The 19137-nt window shown below is 30.4% G+C and overlaps 1 protein-coding gene and 1 long non-coding RNA gene across 2 annotated transcripts in view; one reads left to right on the top strand and one right to left on the bottom strand.

Moving 5' to 3' along the window:
• The window catches only part of LOC145286275 (uncharacterized), a 396789-nt gene extending 382371 nt beyond the window's left edge, over nt 1-14418 (bottom strand). Inside the window, exons 1-2 of the long non-coding RNA XR_013869135.1 lie at nt 14341-14418; nt 8975-9008 (exon numbers count right to left, since the gene is read on the bottom strand). This is a non-coding gene — a long non-coding RNA (uncharacterized LOC145286275). The remainder of the gene's footprint in view (nt 1-8974; nt 9009-14340) is intronic.
• Nucleotides 1-19137, top strand: part of LOC145286274 (protein unc-13 homolog B-like) — a 597427-nt gene that overhangs the window by 165523 nt on the left and 412767 nt on the right. The window lies entirely within an intron of this gene.

A 19137-nucleotide genomic window follows, 5' to 3' on the forward strand; every position in this document is an offset into this window, starting at 1 on the left:
ATAAAAGCAGTAAACATTTATTTTTCTTGTCTGTCACCAGACACTACATGCTACACAGAATAAGATGTTTGTAGTCTGTTTACATGCATTTAATTAAAAACAATAAAAAATTAACTAAATATCCTTAATAAAACGAATGCCACTTTCTGAAATGTTTTTATTTAAAATTGTTTTAGTCGACGGGACGACATAATTTTATTTGAAAACGTTTATTTTAAAATAAGTAGCACTTATGCAAAGTATGGACCATTCTATTTTTTAGAAAGGATTTTAAAATTAAATTCATTTTTTTTGGTATCTTTTTATTAAATTATTAAATGAAAGTACAGAATAGTAATAAAAAAAGCTCCCCCTCTTCGTCTTAATATTTAGGCACTGTCCGTATCTTGCATAAGTAGCAAATAATTTAATAATTTAAACTTTACCCTGGTCATATCAGATTAACCACCAACAAACATCTTTGCTGATTTTTAAAAATGTGTGTGCAAGTTGATAACGTATGTATGAAGTGCTTTAATGTATTATAATACTAATCAGTGAAGTGTAATTACCAAAACTCCCATGATCTGACTTCCTTCTCACATTGGAAGAGTATGGCGAATACTGGAGTTCTGAAGAGGCTTATTGCCATTCAAAATTCAGAGAAAACCAGTGATCTCTAGGGGCAAAAAAAATCAATAGTAAGCAGTTGTTGCAATAATGAGAACTTATTTGCTACGATTGTCAAAGACGCACAGTACTGGAAATCTGGAAAGACTTCTCACTGAAGCTCCAGGAAATTCCATTTGCTAGTTGTGTGGAAATTCCTAGTGAGCAAATTATAGAAAAACTTGTCATTTAGACTCTAGGGAACACCACTGGTTGTTGTCGGTGAGTAAACACTGATGATCTATATAAGAATTTTTAGTGAGTATTAATAATAATAATCTATGTACAAAGTATAAGGGGTATTTCAAAAGTAATGCCTCCTATTTTATTATTCCACCTGAATGGATCAGAGAGGATTGCAAATTGCATTATGATGGCTGAATTTATGCATTCATGACCTAAAAGTTTCATCTCTCTATTGCAAATCTCGGTGATGTCAAGCTCAGAAAGGAACCCCTGTTATGGATGTGCATCAGAAGCACAGATCCATCATTGAATTTATGATAAAAGTGCATTGGGGATGGTGGGATATGTATAAAAATAAATTCTGGAACATAAAAGCTCGTTCATTTTAGTGGTACCACTCTGTTCTTTAGAGCTTTTCAACTTTGTGAGTAAAAAAATAAGTATGTTTTACTATTGAAAGACTTTAATAGAATTTGAAAACAAGTCATTCAAAATTAATATTTTTATTAAAAAAACACACATACATATATATATCATATAATTCGAGTATTTGTTTGTGTTGAGTGAATACAAATATAGTAAACACATAATTGTGTGGACTTTGGATTGAAATGCCTAATGTGTAAGTTCAGATATAACATCCGGTTGAGCTTAATGTGAGATGTAGCCATGGATGTTATAAAGTCATGGCCATGTGACATTCAGTAATGACCATTGATAGAAGCATGTTTCTTTGCTGAATGAGAACAGATACTACACCATAATACTAGCTGGAAGATCAGGTTGTTGAGCGAATTTTACTTCTGCACAGAACCCATGAATATTATGTCTCGGGTTTTATGATCTGCATGAAGTACTCGTTAACCATAGCTATTTGTTATATTGGGAGTTCACCGCACCCCACCACCCCAAGACTAGGAGCAGCCTGACTGAAAAGTGGGATGAATAAATATGAAGACAAAGCAATTGTGATTACATATGCACCGAAACAACATTTTTATACTCCCTCTATGGATTTATGATTCTGTGCTTGGCACATGCTTTCTTGCAACATGCAGAATCAGATGACTAGAATACGACATTAGATTCTCCTGGATTTTCAACTCCGCAGGCCAAGGAAGAGAGGCAAGGATGTCTTTGTCCCTTGATCCGGGGATGTAATTGAAAGCCCTATGATACTTTTTGTGTGTAAATTTTATTTCCAATCCAATGATATTCCCGATATTTTTGAGATGAAGGTTGATAATTTGTATCATTCGGACTGCTGTTTTCATATTGAGTGTTATTTGCACAACGTTTCAGACGATGTAACCTCCAATTTTTAGGTATTTGGGACGCTTTCTATTGAACTGTGGTAAACTGCATGGAATTTCGAACAGAACTCTTTATTTAATTCACGGGAGTAGGATGTTCTTATTCCGTTAGCCATGGCCGAGTAAGTCTTAAGTAATTTACAATTGTATTCTTAGTGTCGTTTCCACTGAGTATTGAACTTTTAACCCGCAGAAGAGTGTCAATTACAACTGAATGTTACCTAGTACTTTATCAATTATACCATGGGTTCTTACAAAGACGTTGTGCAAATAACTCATGAGATCAGTAGTCTGAATTATCAAAATAATACAAATCCAATGATGGTATTAATATTGTGAGTCTTTGTTCATAATAAGAACTAAGAGACAGCAAAGACATGTTTTATCACCTAAGAATTCTAGGAATGTATATGTTTTTAAAATGTTACAATGTTTTCGAAGTTTGTAAATAGATGGCTTTTCTCAACTAGATTAATTTGTATAAAGAAATATTTTTTAAACTGGATACGTTTTTCAAGGTCGTTTTGAAGTAATTACCCCCCCCCCAAAAAAAAAAATCTGATGTTCAAATTGAACATAAAGTGTTGGTAAAATTAAAAAGTTTTTTTGTGAAATTAATTTATAATTAATATAGTATTAAATCCTTAAAAAATAATCCTGATTGCCATCTTCATTCTTTGAAAATTCTGTTAACATCATAATTCTCTCCAAGTAATACGACCATGGAATTACTGTCTTGATAGCTTTTTTTTCTAAATTGTTTTTAATATATCCTATTGAAAATGGGATTTTGAAGGATATCCTTGCAGTTTTCTCTTTTAATCTTTCTGTCAAACGAAATGAGATTGAAGTGTAATAAAAACAACTTAAAATAATGAAAAAAAAAATTGGACATTTAATTAAAAACAACTACTTAGTCTAATTGAATCGTTGTTTGGAATCCTCTTTCTAAGGTTTTACAAACATTATTTCCATTCTTTTTTTTTTTTTTTTTTTTTTTTTTTCACACCATTGACCTTTGTACTGCCAGCATTAAAAAAATAAATCGTATGTCCCTCTTCATTGGAATATAATGTTTAGGTCTCGTATGAGATTTTTGTTGGTCTGACAGGTTTCAGTTTGAAAATAACATTTTAATATTAAAATAGGATTTTTGTTGGTCTGTCATCATTGAATTTGAAATCACATTTGCGTCAGTTTGTCATGTTTCAGTTTGAGATAGAATTTCTGTCGGTTTGTCATACTTATGCTTAAAATAGCATTTTTAGCTACCTCTATTTTCTCCGAAAGAAGCTCTGTTTGTTTAAAACTTTGATCACTTATAGAAACTAAAAATATTTCGTGTTATTTCCCTAAACATAAATATTTCACTAATTCTTAAAAGTTGTTGCTTTGTCAGGCTTTAGTTTGAAGTTCCATTTTTGATTGTCATTTATTTTTATGCTTTGAACAGCATTTTCATTGGTCTGTCATGTTTCAGTTTCAGCTACCATTTTCGTCAGTCTGTTATGCTTAAATTAGAAATTATAGATACTCCCCACCCCATCTTCTGTATAAAAGTAATGTCAGTTTAAAATTTTGATCCCATACAGAAACTAAAAAATATTTCCAGTTTCTCTTAACATAAATATTTCACTAATTTTTAAGTTTTTTTTTTTTTCTGTGTCCAAGAATAAAAATGGAACTGGTATTAATTATTTGATTTTGTGTTTGATCTGTAAAATAAGCTAGATCTTCTGGCTTGTTGTTTGATACTTATCAAAAAACATTATGGAATAGCTAAAAAACAACAGGAACCAAACAAGTGGAACCCTCTTTAGAAAAAGCAAATGAAATTTGAAATGCTAGTCGTCAAAAGTGGATAGATAATCTGCTCGTATTTGACCGTTTCTTTAATCCTGTAAGAGGATTAAAATAATCTCTTGTCAAGAAAGAAATAAAAAAATAAAAAAAGGTGCAGTACACAAACTTCTCAAATCTGTAATAAATCATGAATGGGATTTTTTTTCTTTGACGGAAATCTTCTTGTATACTTGATTGCAAGCGCTTTAATAAATCATTTAAATCTAAAGTGAAAAGCTTATAAACACTAACTTGATCGATATGTTTGCACTTGAACTATAACAATATGCAAAATTCTAAGATGTATAAATCATTCTCGCTCTTATCAAAATATATGTTGAAGCTTTGCAAGCACTTCCACAAAATGTGCTCAGACGAACTTACTGCACTTGTCATGCCCTCGCCTCCTTGCCAACATAAACACCTCCAACTGACCCAAATTGTGGCAAAATACTACCCCTTTCATCATAGACTTCCCCCAGACACTGGAAAACTTTTTACTTTAGTAACTTCTTTCTTCCGACAGCTTACCTTTGGAATTCCCTCCCTGCTCTGTGTTTCCTCAACCCTACCAACATGCAGAAATTTTATGTGAACAAACATCTTGCTGCCCACTCAGGATGCGTCGTATAAATCTTCTGGTCTTACTAGATCAGGTTGTCAGAAGATACTGGCTTCCTGACCTAAAATACACCAAACATTAATGTTATTGTTTCTCGTTTTTTTTTTTTCCTTTTCCTTTGCAAAACTTCATCCTGTTCTAAAAAGTTAAAAACAAAAGCAAGGATTTTCCTACACAAAAAAGGAAACTAAACATCATGAATAAATATTTAAAAATATAAAGAGTTTGAAGCATAAAAACTTTTCCAAAATTTATGGAGTCTGCATTAAATGATCTAAAAATGGTTGATACGTTGTAAAACAAAAGACCTTATAAATTTGAATCCTAATCACAGTATCCCCTTATGTTTCAGTGGAAATATGCCTTAAATACATAAGGAATTGTTCTTTTTTTTTTTTTTTAAATTATAAGAATAAGTGGCTAATTTCTTGAGTTTGTGTTCACTGTCGTTGGATCATTTTATAGTGAAACCGTGAACCATAAGTTTTGTAGGCATAATTTTATAAACAATACTAGCTGGATGCCCGGTGTACCCAGTCGTACAATAAGCTTGAATATGATAGTTTAATTTATGCAGATTGCGTATGTATTATTATAGAATCAATTCTCTATTGAATATTGTATATTACAAAGAATAATTTGCCTGGTAGATTAATTCGGAGAGGTGGGGGGGGGGAACAAAACAAAAAAAAACGTCGTTTATCATATTCCATCTGTGTTTGTTTACAATATACCATCAGCTAATATTTGGGCTTGACGTTGGAAAGGTCACTTCTGGTTAATGTTTAGTTTTAAAATATGAAAAGTGATTTGCAGAGATTTTAAACAGTATCTTTTCTTTTTATCATAAATTAAAACTTATTAATAAGAAAAAATTAAAATAAAATAGTGATATACACTCTGACTTGAACAAGGAGCCATCCAATTTGTTGTTGAATACTTTACTGTGCTATATATCCAGTTGACAATAGTTCTGTTCTTTTAAGAAGTGATTTGCTTAGAATCAAATCTCCCTGGATTTGTTGAGAATTATCTCTCTTGGCCGGTGAAACATGAAATATGGCCCTGTAAAAATTATTTTCTTTATAAGAAAAAAAACTTTTTAGGGTGAGGTTTTTGATTTTCGATACTTATCAGATGAATTTCAGTATGAAACATATCTAAGAACACTGTCAGGCATATTAATTAGCATTGTGTGAAATTTGCAAAACATAGGCTCAGCTCTTTCAGAACCTATGAGGAAGAAAGTAACTCGTGCACATATACACAACACAAAGTGACTTTTATATAATAATAGAGATATTCTATCTAACTCATTGATGGAGGCCTTGAAATTAGTGACAACTAAGAGGTGATTTTAATACTTCGCAAAACTCAAATAAAAGCTTCATCACCAGAGTCAGTTTTGTGGCATAATCAATGTAGTGGGGCAGCTTGAATAGTTGATAGGGTTATAAAATAGTGTAGACAGAAAAAAATAGGTAAAAACGGTTGGTATGTAACAATAACATACCATCAAAAATTAAATGACGGGAAGCACATGGTCTTTTCACAGAAACACACACTTCTGCACCCATGTATTATCATCAGTGACCGATTAGGAAGCCATTCAATTAATGAGCTTTTTGCATATATAAGTGTCTGGTCTTCATCCTTTGATCGTCGCTTTTTCCATGGGACTGTTTCTTACATCGTCTAGTGATTGGGGTCAGCTGTTCTAAAGAGTAATAAAACTCATGGATGGAGGCACAAGGAGACTTGTTGGCAGTTTTAAAGGTTTTATTGAGGGATTCATTCATAAGGAGAGATACTGAACATTTCTCATGTAAAAGATAAGCTAAAATTGATTTGTTCTTACTTAATTTCCTTATTTAGCTATCTACATTGTGTGTGCACATCTTGTATCATGACCTCTTCGACGTGAACTGCGCCAAAGTCCTGTTTCAATCCTCGTACACATAACTTAATTTCTACCTCATAATTCGACACCTGCTTCTAGCGTGTTTTGTCTAGGGAGCTGACCCTTGCACCTTTACATCTATCATACCAGGTGCACTGGGTCCATCTTCATTCGCCGGCAGGCTATCCTGACATGTACTTGATAAAACACTATCAAAATTTACACTAGTTGACATGATCCCTACACACTGGCCTAGGATCCCAATATATATGATAGGTGAAGATGGATTTGTGGTTGCAGCATAAAATCGAACCTTTAGCCATGAGTTTCTGAAGCAGTTTAGTGCTTTGCCCAAGACAAATTCTACTTCACAAGTATATGGGACCTTGACTAGCACTTCAGGTAAAAGTGAGGCCTAAGATAAATAAGTATGGCATAAATTTAGCAATGAGAAAAGTAAATATATCCAAGTCAGAGGTGAAGTACGATATGTACTGCAAAAATCTTTTATTTAAATTGATGTGATATAAAAATATATTTAGGCGCTAAAACTGGAAAGCTGAACCAAATCTGTGATAAAGAAAATGGTTTCATTCTTATAAAATACCTAAACATATTGAACTTGTAACAACTGTAAAATAAAGGGAGTGGTTTCACTTTTCTGTTTTGAGCACACACTTAAATTGTTTTGGTGCTGTGGAAAGATTCAAAAGCACAGGAATTCTCTTATGAACACAAAAGGTTTTTATGACATGATTTTCTTTTGATGATTGATAAATTTTGAAGATGACGATTGATAATTTGTATTATTTGGATTATTCAGACTACTGTTCTTGAGTTATTTTCACAAAGTTTCGATTAGTGTGACCTTCGACCATCAAGTGTATTTTGTCAAACTCTGGAATTTGCACAGAATTTGTAACAGAATCCTTTACTTAATTTATGAGGATAGCATGCTCTCATTCCATCAGCCATGATTGAGTAGAAATATTAACTAATTTGCAATTCTATTATTGTATTCTTAGCATCGCTCAGACTTAGGATCAACTCTTCAACCTCCAGAAAAGTGTCACTTAGAACTGAATTTTACTTACTACTTTATCTGTTATGTCATGGGTCTGAATAATCAAAATAATATAAACTAGCAGGATAGGTGGAAATTCCACGATAGTTGAAAATTTTTAAAACACATAAGTAAAATAAAAAATAAAATAAAAAATAACGAATTTAAAACATTTTTTAACAAATTCTTTTTTTAAAACTAAAAACGACTAATTTAAAAAAAAATTAGATTTTTCTTCAATAAAAATTCAACACATTTTGTTTTGTATTTTTGTTCTTTTTTAAATATTAACATAACAGGTGTCAATTATAAAAGAATCTATAATAAAAAAAAAACTTAGTCTCCTCTCAACATGACTGTTTTCTTTTGTTTTTGGCTTTTTTAATTGTTGGAGAGGAAATAGTTTTAATGATTTTTAACAGATAAAAAGAAATTATAAAGGGAGGTAATTCGTTTCTCATAATGTTTGCGATGATGATGTTTTTCCAGTGTTTTTTGTGACACTGGACGTACACACAAGTAAACTAATATTTAGACTAGCAATCTTTATAAAATTCAGAAACAAAAAAGTATCTTTTTCTTCAATTGTTTTGGTGCCCTACAAAGAATAGAAAACATTCTGTTATAAACTCAAACTGTTTTTAACACCTCTTTTATTTTTTTAATTAAAAAACGAAATATTTATGCTACAGGATGTCTAATATATATATATATATATATATATATATATATATATATATATATATATATATATACACTTTAATGACCGGTTTCATGTCATGCGAACCCCTTGATTCCGTCATTATCAGCATTGTCAATAATGGTCATCAACTTTAACATTTGTGAACATGGTTCTTCAGTTACATTTGTCTTTGTTTTCGAAGCTATTTCATTTCACTCTGTGCTCATAAAGGTTTTTATCATTATTCGAAGTATACATTTTTTTTTTCTTTTTTTTTTTAGACAGCCTGTAATTTACATTTATTTTCGTGTTTTCTGTAAGAAATGAAACCGCATCAGGTGGTTAGATTGCAATTTGCAAGCTTTAAATGAACTCGCTATTTAACCGCCTTTATTCCCAGATTTACTCTCACCTGGAATAGAAGTAGCTTTCTTGCTTCCATCTATGGATTAAGCAATAATTCTTGGATGTAACATGAAACTACAGCCAGTGTAAGACGTGAATACATTTAAACTGAAGAATTAGTTGAAGCAAACACTTTGAAAACATTTTAAGTTATAAAGAACTTGAAACATATAAACTTACCCAATTTACTTGATTCAGTGTTAAAAAGTTAAAAAGGCTTGATATACCGTAAAACAAACGTTTTTCATTTTTTTGCTTTAAATCTTGTGGTCTAAAATATAAAGCCAAATAAAATGTTGAAGAAACTACTCACAAGCAGCAGCACATCTGTTTGGTCTTTCAGGTGACTGGATCAGAGAAGGAAAAAGAAGAAAAATAAACTTTGTAAATGGATTCTCTACAGGGATGGCATTAATTTGCATATAAAGGGAATATCGACTAAAAAAAGGGGGCGAATAAGAAGTTGAGTTTTTGACAGTTGAGATAAAAAAAGAGAACATAGACGTTGAGAGTTGGTATTGTGAATTACGATTTATGTTATGAGGAGTTTAGTAGGAAATGCAACATTGGTGAAAAGAAGTTCCAAAAAGATTTCTTTTTGCATTACAAGTTTATAAAAATCTTCAATTTATGGTGTTATCAAAGTGCTCCGTCTAAAATCTTTATATTTTCCCTGATGATTTTCTTATACAACTGTATAATTTTCACTTCATGATAAAAGTGCAGAATAGTTAATAACCGAGAATTTTAAAGTAACCAAAACACAATGCATAGTTTATATAAAACACATTAATGAAATTATCTATCAAACTTGTTAAACAATAAAAGCAGTTTTAAAATCAATTCCAGAATTAATTTTTACTATTTTTGTTTGTGAATTTGCTACTGTGAACTTATCTGTAATTTTAACATTTAAAAAAATATTTTCATGCTTCAAAAATAGTCGGATTCAGTAAAAAAAATTTCATTATAATGCGTTTTACATAATGTTTTAGATAGTGAGTACAAGATTTCGAGTGTTAATTATTCTGTACATTTTCTACCACTTCTGAAACAAGTTGTTTATTTTTTCAAACTTTTTCACAAGTTCTTTATCATGAGTTAATCACTATTTATCATGCTGTTTTCTTGAATGTTTGAACAATGCACTTATATTTCACTATTTTTTCTCTATCTGTGGATAACTTTTGTCTTCTTTGAAATGTCTGTCTTTTCACTGTGAATTCACATCTTTCTCTGTTTTCTATTCCGCTACTAGGAGGTGGTAAGTATAATCTGATATGAACTCTTGGCAGCATGGTCTTTTCGCTTCTTTCATAAATGGCATTCCAGTTGCATGAAAATGCCACTTAAAATATCTTTTTTTCTCCCACCTCGAGCTCTCCTCTTGGAGAATCTTTTAGCATTTTAACTTTTCTTGGTTCTCATCTTTGCATGTATCTTTTAAAATGTGCATGTGGTATTTTTTAATTGTCTCCACCAAAAAATGTTAAAATCATTTATGCTTTTAATAGAAAATAATATATATTTAGAAAGAGAAGTTAACTACAATTATGGTGTAAAGATGACTAGACTAGAAAATTAGGCACTAGTGCACTTTAACTAAGCAGAAGTACTTTTTGTTTTCATTTTCAGAAGAGTTCTAGCAGAGAATAGAAGACAATCCACATTTTAATGATTTTTTTAGTAGTTTCTTTGAAAATGGCCGTAAATGCGCTTGATTTAGATAACAATTTTACATTTTACTAGAAAAATTATTCCAGAGTTAAAAGGAGACATTCATATTTACATTAATGATTCAAGTTTCTAAAAAAATCATACATATCAAAATTTTCAAAAATGATTTTTTGAAAACTTATTTTATAAAAAATTATCTTTTTTAAACATTTAATTTTTGCAAAAAGTTATTAAAAGAAAGCGAGCATTTCAAAATATTCTTATTTGACTGTCAAATTTTAGATTTAAATGTTTTCTTGAATTTATATAACATCAAACATTACATACGTTAACTAATGTTCTATTATGTAACTTTATTATTTAACTTGTTTTGAATTACCACAAAAGTTTGGTTCAACAAAAATCATTAAAATTTGGATTGTCATCTATTTTCTATAATAGAACTTTCTGAAAAAAATTACTTTTGCTTAGGTAAAGTGCACTATTGTTGATGAAAAAAGAAAACGTCCACCCAAAATCATAATTATCCAATGTTAATCAAAATTTTCATTATTAATCAAAAATTGAATGTTAATATAAAGTGTCTATTTTAATAATAAAAAAAGCACAGATAGTATTTATAGATGTGTTTAATTCTTTAAAGTTACGCTCTCCCCCTTCCATTTCAAGAAGGAAATAGTCATACCTATAATCGATAATTAGTGACTTTTTTTATATAGGTAACACCGTGAATGTGTGGAGGTGAAAACGATTTTTTAAGGTGATTTATGGTAGAAAAATGTATTTAAAAGATATCTTGAAAGTTTTATACTGGTTATTTAAAAAAAAAAATGTTGATTATAGCCAAGATTATCTGCTCTTTTTGACAAGCTGACAGTGACAAATAAGATATAATCCTTTCTGATTAATGATTATCTCTCCTCTAATAATATGAAAGCCCTCTTTTCCTTTCCCCATGTTAAAAATGACTGTTACCCACTTGACTATTTACAATTATTTAGCAAATATTTTGTATTTAGTTTGCCTTTTTTGTAGTTGTTGTTAACATTTTAAAACGTCAAATGGACCAGAAGATTTTATAGAAATGTTTATAAAACATTTATGTGTAAACTTAATGTGTAATTCTTGATTACAATTTAATTCTTTGAACAAAGACATATCTTGGGGTCATAAAACCAGGATTGCAGAGTCTGAAGGTATAAGGTTAATTGCAGTCTGATAATCCCATTCCAACTCCTAGGATTAAAAAATATCCAACTCGGACTCCTTAAAAATCTGACTTAACATTCGAAAATATTTATACTGATTATAAATAATTACATCCTGGCTATACTTTAAGTAGTTATATATGCTCTTACATCAACTACTGAAGGCAAGAATGACCACCCTGTCTTTAAGGGTCTTTCCAATTTCACCCAATTTAATTTTGTTTTAAAATCTGGTACTCATTTAGAATATGAACAACATTATCATTGGCATATTCTGGGAAAGTTATGTAAACTGCTGGAAAGTGCTAGAATCCTTAGCCAATAGAATTGCAGCAGCCAACAATTGGCAAACAGTATCTTTTTATTAAATTTTGTATGCTATCTTTTGTTAAATAAATCATTAGGTGATAGAAAATTACTTCTGAGAGTATCTGGTACTTCTACAAATCCACCATTTAGCCATGCATGAAGTATTGTTGCCACATCCACCACTAATCTCCTCCGCTTAGATAGGGTCCAAAATAGAGTAATGCACATGTGTGTTTATATGTGTGTCGGGTATATATATATATATATATATATACACACACACACATTTATGCGTATGTATATATATATATACACACACACATATATATATGTTTACTGTTGTTCACCCCAATTTAAAAAGATCCCCTCCCCATGTTAAGCATGGATTTCTAAATATTATGTTAGTATGGTCCATAAACTACTTGAGTACTATTTTTCTTATTAAAATTCCCATACGATGACTATTTTCGATTATAATTTTTTGGCTCCTTAATTTGTAACGTTTTGTTAGCGCTTTCAACATTGACCATCGTTTTCTTGTTCCCCCATCTCTCAAGCAAAAACATGAAAGTTTCATCCGGCACCTTTCAGTGGTTTATATAACTTGCCTGTAATATGCCATAAAGTGGTTCCTATTTTGTATGAGTTCCCAGAATCTTCTTTCTCTCTGTTATCTATCTCTGATAAATCAACATTGTGTATTCAGATGATTATTACTAGAGTAGTGTTGGAAATAATTTGTCTCTGATGAGTCTATGAGGTTAAAATCTTGGCACATCAACATAAGCCATATGCAATCATTTTTATGGTTGCCACCACATGGTATGGAGTATTTTTGTATTCATATATAGCATTTTACCAAACTTTCTATAAATTGACACATTTGGTAAAGTTCTTCATTTGGATACTCCTTCAGCTTTTATAAAGGCTAGAGTCCAAATAATGGAAAACTCCGATATGATTCTTATTTCCAATAATGTTAGATTTGCTGTTTTGAGATTAGGGTGACAATCACTTAGAGAGTGAGATATGTTTTATGCAAAGCTTTTCCTCAACAATACTCTTCATGCATAGGAATTGCTTGAAAATTTCATTATCTTGCTTTGCTTTCTCATGACACAGTGGCTGGCTATAGGCTATTAATAAAACGCAAACCTATTCAACAAAGGTTTGTAACGATATTAGCATTAATGATTATAAGAGTTCTGGATCTGTTTATGATAGGATTTGGCCCAAAATATACAACAATTTACTTTTTACTAGCATTGTTCATGCCTAGCACCTGTTCCAAAGAAGGTAGCAGCTCATTGATGCTTCACAAATTGCAGTGCTCAAACACAAGTTTGTAGTCATCATATATATATATATATATATATATATATATATATATATATATATATATATACACACGCACACAGTGTCCACAAAGTCTTGCTACATAATCTACAGGGTGTCCACAAAGTTTGGCTACATATTCGTATTTACTGGGGACTATATGAGGAACTAAGCAATGTCTTTTAACATTACAGTTAGACTTCTACACATTAGTCAGTGAAGTAATAAACATAAAGGAACTTTCAAAGTCTAGCAGTCGGGGAGGGGGGGAAGAAACTTAGAGTGGAAGTGTTTCCATCATTATTTTTTTTTTTTTTTTTTCAGTTATAAATACAGATAAAAACATTAAGGTTATCTTTTTCATTTTCACAATTTCAAATTCGAGGGATTTTTATTTCAAACATTCAAAAGAGCAAACAACTTTTTGCTTACAGAGCTCTATGGACAAATTTATTTTTAGTGGACTTTTGACAACTAAATATTTTTATTTACAAACCAAATAGGAAAGTTACCAGCCAAACCTACGATATTTTTGGAATATGACATGTTCGTTCCATGACGAGTGTGCACATCATAAAGATTTTCTGTGTTTTTATCTCTTCTTTCTCTATTTTTCTTCTCTTCACTATCTTAATAAAGTAGCCGCAGTAATTCCTCTTGGGGCAAAAGTATCCTAGATTTGCAACAACAGATGCCACATACAAATTCAATACATGTAGGCTAGTAACCACTATCTTATCTAGCTTTTAGACACCATTTCAAACAATGTGTTTGAAATGGTGTCTAAAAGCTACATAAGATAGTGGCTATTAGCCTAGAAAGTCGTTATAATAAGATACTACATTACATCCTATGAGCATCACAATCGCAACATCATTAGAGAAAGGAGTCCCTATTTTTCTCTAAATATTTAGTCCTACCACTGCTACCAGTAGTCACTGGAAGGAATTTTGCATGTTCCACAGATTCTATGATTACACCGAATGTAACAGGCTCATACATACATAGATTTAATATAATCATTCCAACTTCCCATTCATAAATAATAAAGCCTCCCTCACCAGCGTCCATCCATTCTGATTGGCTGAGCTCTGATAATTCTTATATTCTGGAATCCAGTTCTACACTTTATAAATGAACAGTTACTAACCTTAAAATATGGCGTCACTAAGAGACATGTTATTTCACCAGCATCAAGTTCATTTAATGCATAGGTCATTTTAGGCCTGTAAGATCGAAAAATACAAAAGAAAATCATTAAACGGATGTTCAATAATCAGTTTACTTGCTTTCTTTTACAAAGTTTAAAACACACTATCCACTTGAAAACTTTTTACACAAGCAAAATAAACTTTGGTGGACGTTTAGGAAATTGACCCCCACCTCAAAATTCCAGTCTACACTTTTTTTTTCTTTATTCGCGTTAATGTCATCGATTACAAACTTAACTTTAAAATAAAAAAATAAATTTTTAAAAAATATTTTTTATGGCTTTTATCATCGGAGATCAGTTTTTAATTATAACGTTCTACTAAATTGAACACATACTTTGTGATCATAACTGAGAAAAAATATTGCGACTCTCACGTGATCGGTTATTATTCCCATTTAAAAAGGGGTTAGGATAAATTTTTACTTTCTTCCCAACTCTATGACGACATTTACAGGTAATCGAGCATGCTGTAAATGAATATCACAGTAATGCTCTATTTCAGCATCAGAAAATTTTTTTTTTTTTAATATTCAATTCAAACAAAAAATTGAATACAAAATTTAATTATATAAAAAAACTTTTTTGTGTGTGTTATGAGTAAAAACATCTGACAATTCAACGGGTCTAACTTTTAGCATTTGATATAAATATTTCTGTTTAGTTTACATTAACTTGGTTTAAATACGTTATTGTATATGATTATAGTCATAAATTTTTTTCCAACGCTAAAATAGAACATTACTAATATGACATTTCTATTCGGGGCACACAAGTAGTTTTACATTTACAACAAATAATTGTTACCAAAGGAAAGAAATAATTTATTTAGAAGAAACAACAAAGAAATAATTTAAAGAATTCAACAAAAGAAAAATTGTTTACGTGGGATATTTCTCCTGTGTATGAGATAAAAATAATCCCTTTTTAGATGGAAATAATCAGTCATGTGAGAGTCGCAATATTTTTCAGTGATGGTCACAAAGTACCTGTTTAATTCAGTAGAATGTTATAATTGAAAACTGATCTTTGACGATAAGTCATAAAAAAATATTTTTATTAAAAATTTTTTTTGTTTAAATCTTAGTTTAGTTTGTAATCGATGAGATTAATGTTTAAAAAAGTGTAAATTGTGGAATTTAGAAGTGGAGGTCAATTTCCTAAATGTCCACCGACATTTTTTAATAGTAAAACTTTTATATTAAAATTTAACAGAAACGTAAACTTTCTCAAACATAACCAAACGTTTGAAACATATTACGAGTTATTTTTCTTTACTATAGTTAATGTCAGTTTATTTTACTATTAGAATATTATAAAAAATATTTTAGTTAAAAAAAAACATAACTGATGTAAAAATGTTACAAAAAAAAAGTGCCAATAAAAACCATTGTAAATATGTCTTTTACCATTTAAATATTGAAACAAAATTACTAAAAAAAAACATACAGGTTTATAAAAATCAAATCTGTCTTTATAAAATTCTAATAAAGATTATTTTCACTTTAAGAATATATTTTTTTATTGGCAACCTTTTCTTACTAATTATAATAGTAAATTATGTACGCTTTGGTCTTCCATACAATGAAATCTTATCTCATGATAATTGGAAATAAAAAATAGACCTTGATTCTTAAATTAAACCATAAAAGAACATTGACACAAAATATTTCCCCTTCACATTTTTTTAAATATATAACTTTTTTTCATATTTACTATAATGTTACTTCTCAAACGGAAACCCTCTTTCCGAATCTTTAAATGTACAGCCTTTCCTGGTAGCCGAAGGTCCAATGGACAATACTTGCACAAATAGTTAAAAAAAAAAAAAAAAAAAAAAAAAGAGACAAGGTAAACTTTGGTAATGGGAGGTCCAATTGTTCAAGTACACCCTAACATGGTTTGGCGGACGTGAACAATGTTGACCCTAGACTTTATCTTTCACCTTTTTCAGTTTTTCTTACTTTATTCTCTGGCGATTATCATAGATTACAGACATAGCTTTCAGATGGCAAAAAAAAATTAAAAAAAAGAATTGGTGGACCTGAACAATGCTGCCACTACCATTTACTTTATTTTTCACTAATTCGTAAATTTTTCAGGCGATTATCAGCGCTTACAGCTTAAATTTGGAATTATAATGTTCTCCTACAGTGAACACCCACTCCTGTTGGTAATTCTGCTACTAGCATTTAGATTTTTCCTTTTCAATTTTTCGCAAATTTCTATAGCGCTTATCATAGGTTACATGCTTAGTTTCATATTACCAAAATACCTTGGAAAAAATTGAATACACCTTACCAACAGAAAAGGGAAACATTTAATGGTTAGTGGGTAGCATTAACAACTGACATGCAGAAAAGTGTGTGTTCCATTTATTGGGATGTTATCATTACAAATTGATCCCCGGCTATTACAGTCATTAAAAATACTATCTTAAATTTCTTTTTTAATCTGAAAATTAATCCTTTACTTGATAACCTCCAGGAAAAATTACGACAAAGTGAAAATTAAAAAATTTAAAAGCTACAGGAATCATTGTTCAGATCCGCCGCAGTGGTTTTTGGTTGTTTCTTTTCCTTGTGACACAATGTTTCCTCCAGAATAAATACACTGGGTTATAATTAATTTTGTTCATTCTTTTATTTTCATTAGAGGTTACAGGCGGATGGTAACAACTGCTTTTTAATAGGTCACACTACTCTACTTTTATTTGACACGTTAGGTGAAAACACAGAATCAAATCCCCATGTTAAGAATGGGTTTATAGATATTAACATTGTTACTCCGGTACGGTACATTCATTTTGGCTACAGGCGCCAATGCCTGCTATTTTACTGGGCTGGCAGCGGCTCCCACAAACAATCGTAGTTTAATTGTTGTTTTTTTTTTTACAGGAGGAGGCCATATTTCCACTGGGCAATGCCAATACACCGGTACACGAGTCATACTAAGTTTTAAATAAGTGTAATTCTAAATATGCACAGTTTTATAGTGAGATTTGAAGGTATAAAAATTTTAATTTCTTCAGATGTTTTTAAAACTACCTTCGTTAAGAGTATACTGTTCTATTAAACTTTTGTTTAAATAATTTGACTTTGTTCGTTTAAAAAAAAATAAAGGATTGAAAAGACATTTTTTACACAATAATGAACTTTAAAAATCGTCTGTGAAAGAAATGCAATCTCTAAAAGATAAGCGTTTTATTATTTCTAGTCACCACTTGGCAAAATCATTTGCAAATGCGACTGTTTCCCTTGCAACATAAAGCCCTGACTTAGAGTTACTTACTAATTTTATTTTCACCGCAACCTAAAAAAAACAAAAATACATTAATTTCACACAAAATAAATGTTCATAGTTCTGATAACTGCACTTAAAGGGACAATTATAATCGTAGTCTTTCAGTTGAAATTTGAGATAGCGGGTGAATGTTTGGCACCCGGTAGGATGCCTCATCCCTAACTAGAACAAAATAAGAAAAATTAATGTATGTTTATTAATTTCATGATTGTTTTTAGTTCAGATTTCATGTGTGGCATTGTATGTCGCTTTTTTCTAAGTTTTTATTTTTTAATTTCAGCTTTGGGAAACTTTTCCGATTATTGTCATTAAACTTACAACTTCTTTCCTCTTAATTAAAAATCTGATATTTACTTATTTTTTAAAAATCTCATTATTTTGTTTTTCTATAATTGACCAAAATTTGCAAGTCATTATTTGGTTTGCAAAAGTGGCTGATACTCATTTTCATAAATTTTTTTTTACATATTTATACCAGAAAAACAATTACTTTCTGTTTCATTTTTTATAGTGGGGGAGGTGGACAAGAGGAATTATAATCAATTTTTAATTTTTGTAGTAGTCGATATTCAGTAGTGCAGAATTATTCTGTTTGCTTTTTAGTATGTTTATTGGTAAATAAACATGTACGAAGTAAAAAAAAAAAAAAAAAAAAAAAAAAAAAAAACTTAAATCCATATCCGTGTGGCAAATAAACAATCTTTTCATGAATCAAATTTATCCACAAATTTCATAAACAAATTAGTACTAAAGCCATAAATTTTTTGAAGCAAGTACACTGTAGTTAATCGTCAAATTTTTTTACCTACTTGCGTTAACACAATTTGTAATCAACTTATTACAGTGAAACGTTAACTTTGTAATATTAATTTGTTTTATGAAAATTATCAGATATGATTATATCCAGTGATAGTTTTGTATTCTGCAACATGGACTCTGGCTTATGTTGTTTATAAAAGATAAATCATTCTATTTTATTTCACTCAAGCAATGTCGGGTCCTGGGTCCTGCAGTTCATGCAGATAAAGTAGTAGGAAATATATCTATGGCAAGTTAGCTACACAAGTGTCTGTTTCACTGCTTTAGGAAATCATTAACATATTGAGAACTGTTGAAGTAAATACTGAAAATATCTATGCATAATATATTATATCACCTTATGTGTATATGGATATTTTTATAATCATTCAATTCATCAAAAACATATTTCACTGCCATTGAGATGTAAAGGGCTACTGTGAATTAGGGGATAGATTTATAGGGGGACTCTAAGTGGGGAAATTCTGCAGGGAGATGGTTGTTTGCATTATGTTTAAATTTCTGTGTTTTTGGTATAGAAAGGATTTCCAAAGGTAAGCACTTTGAGAAAAAGAAGCTATTAAGCATGGAAAACCTTTTGTTGATGTCTGGCTTGTTGGGAGTATTTACATTGGA

The sequence above is a fragment of the Euprymna scolopes genome, chromosome 10, assembly GCF_053919585.1.
Source record: "Euprymna scolopes isolate OS-2025 chromosome 10, ASM5391958v1, whole genome shotgun sequence".
NCBI lineage: Eukaryota > Metazoa > Mollusca > Cephalopoda > Sepiida > Sepiolidae > Euprymna > Euprymna scolopes.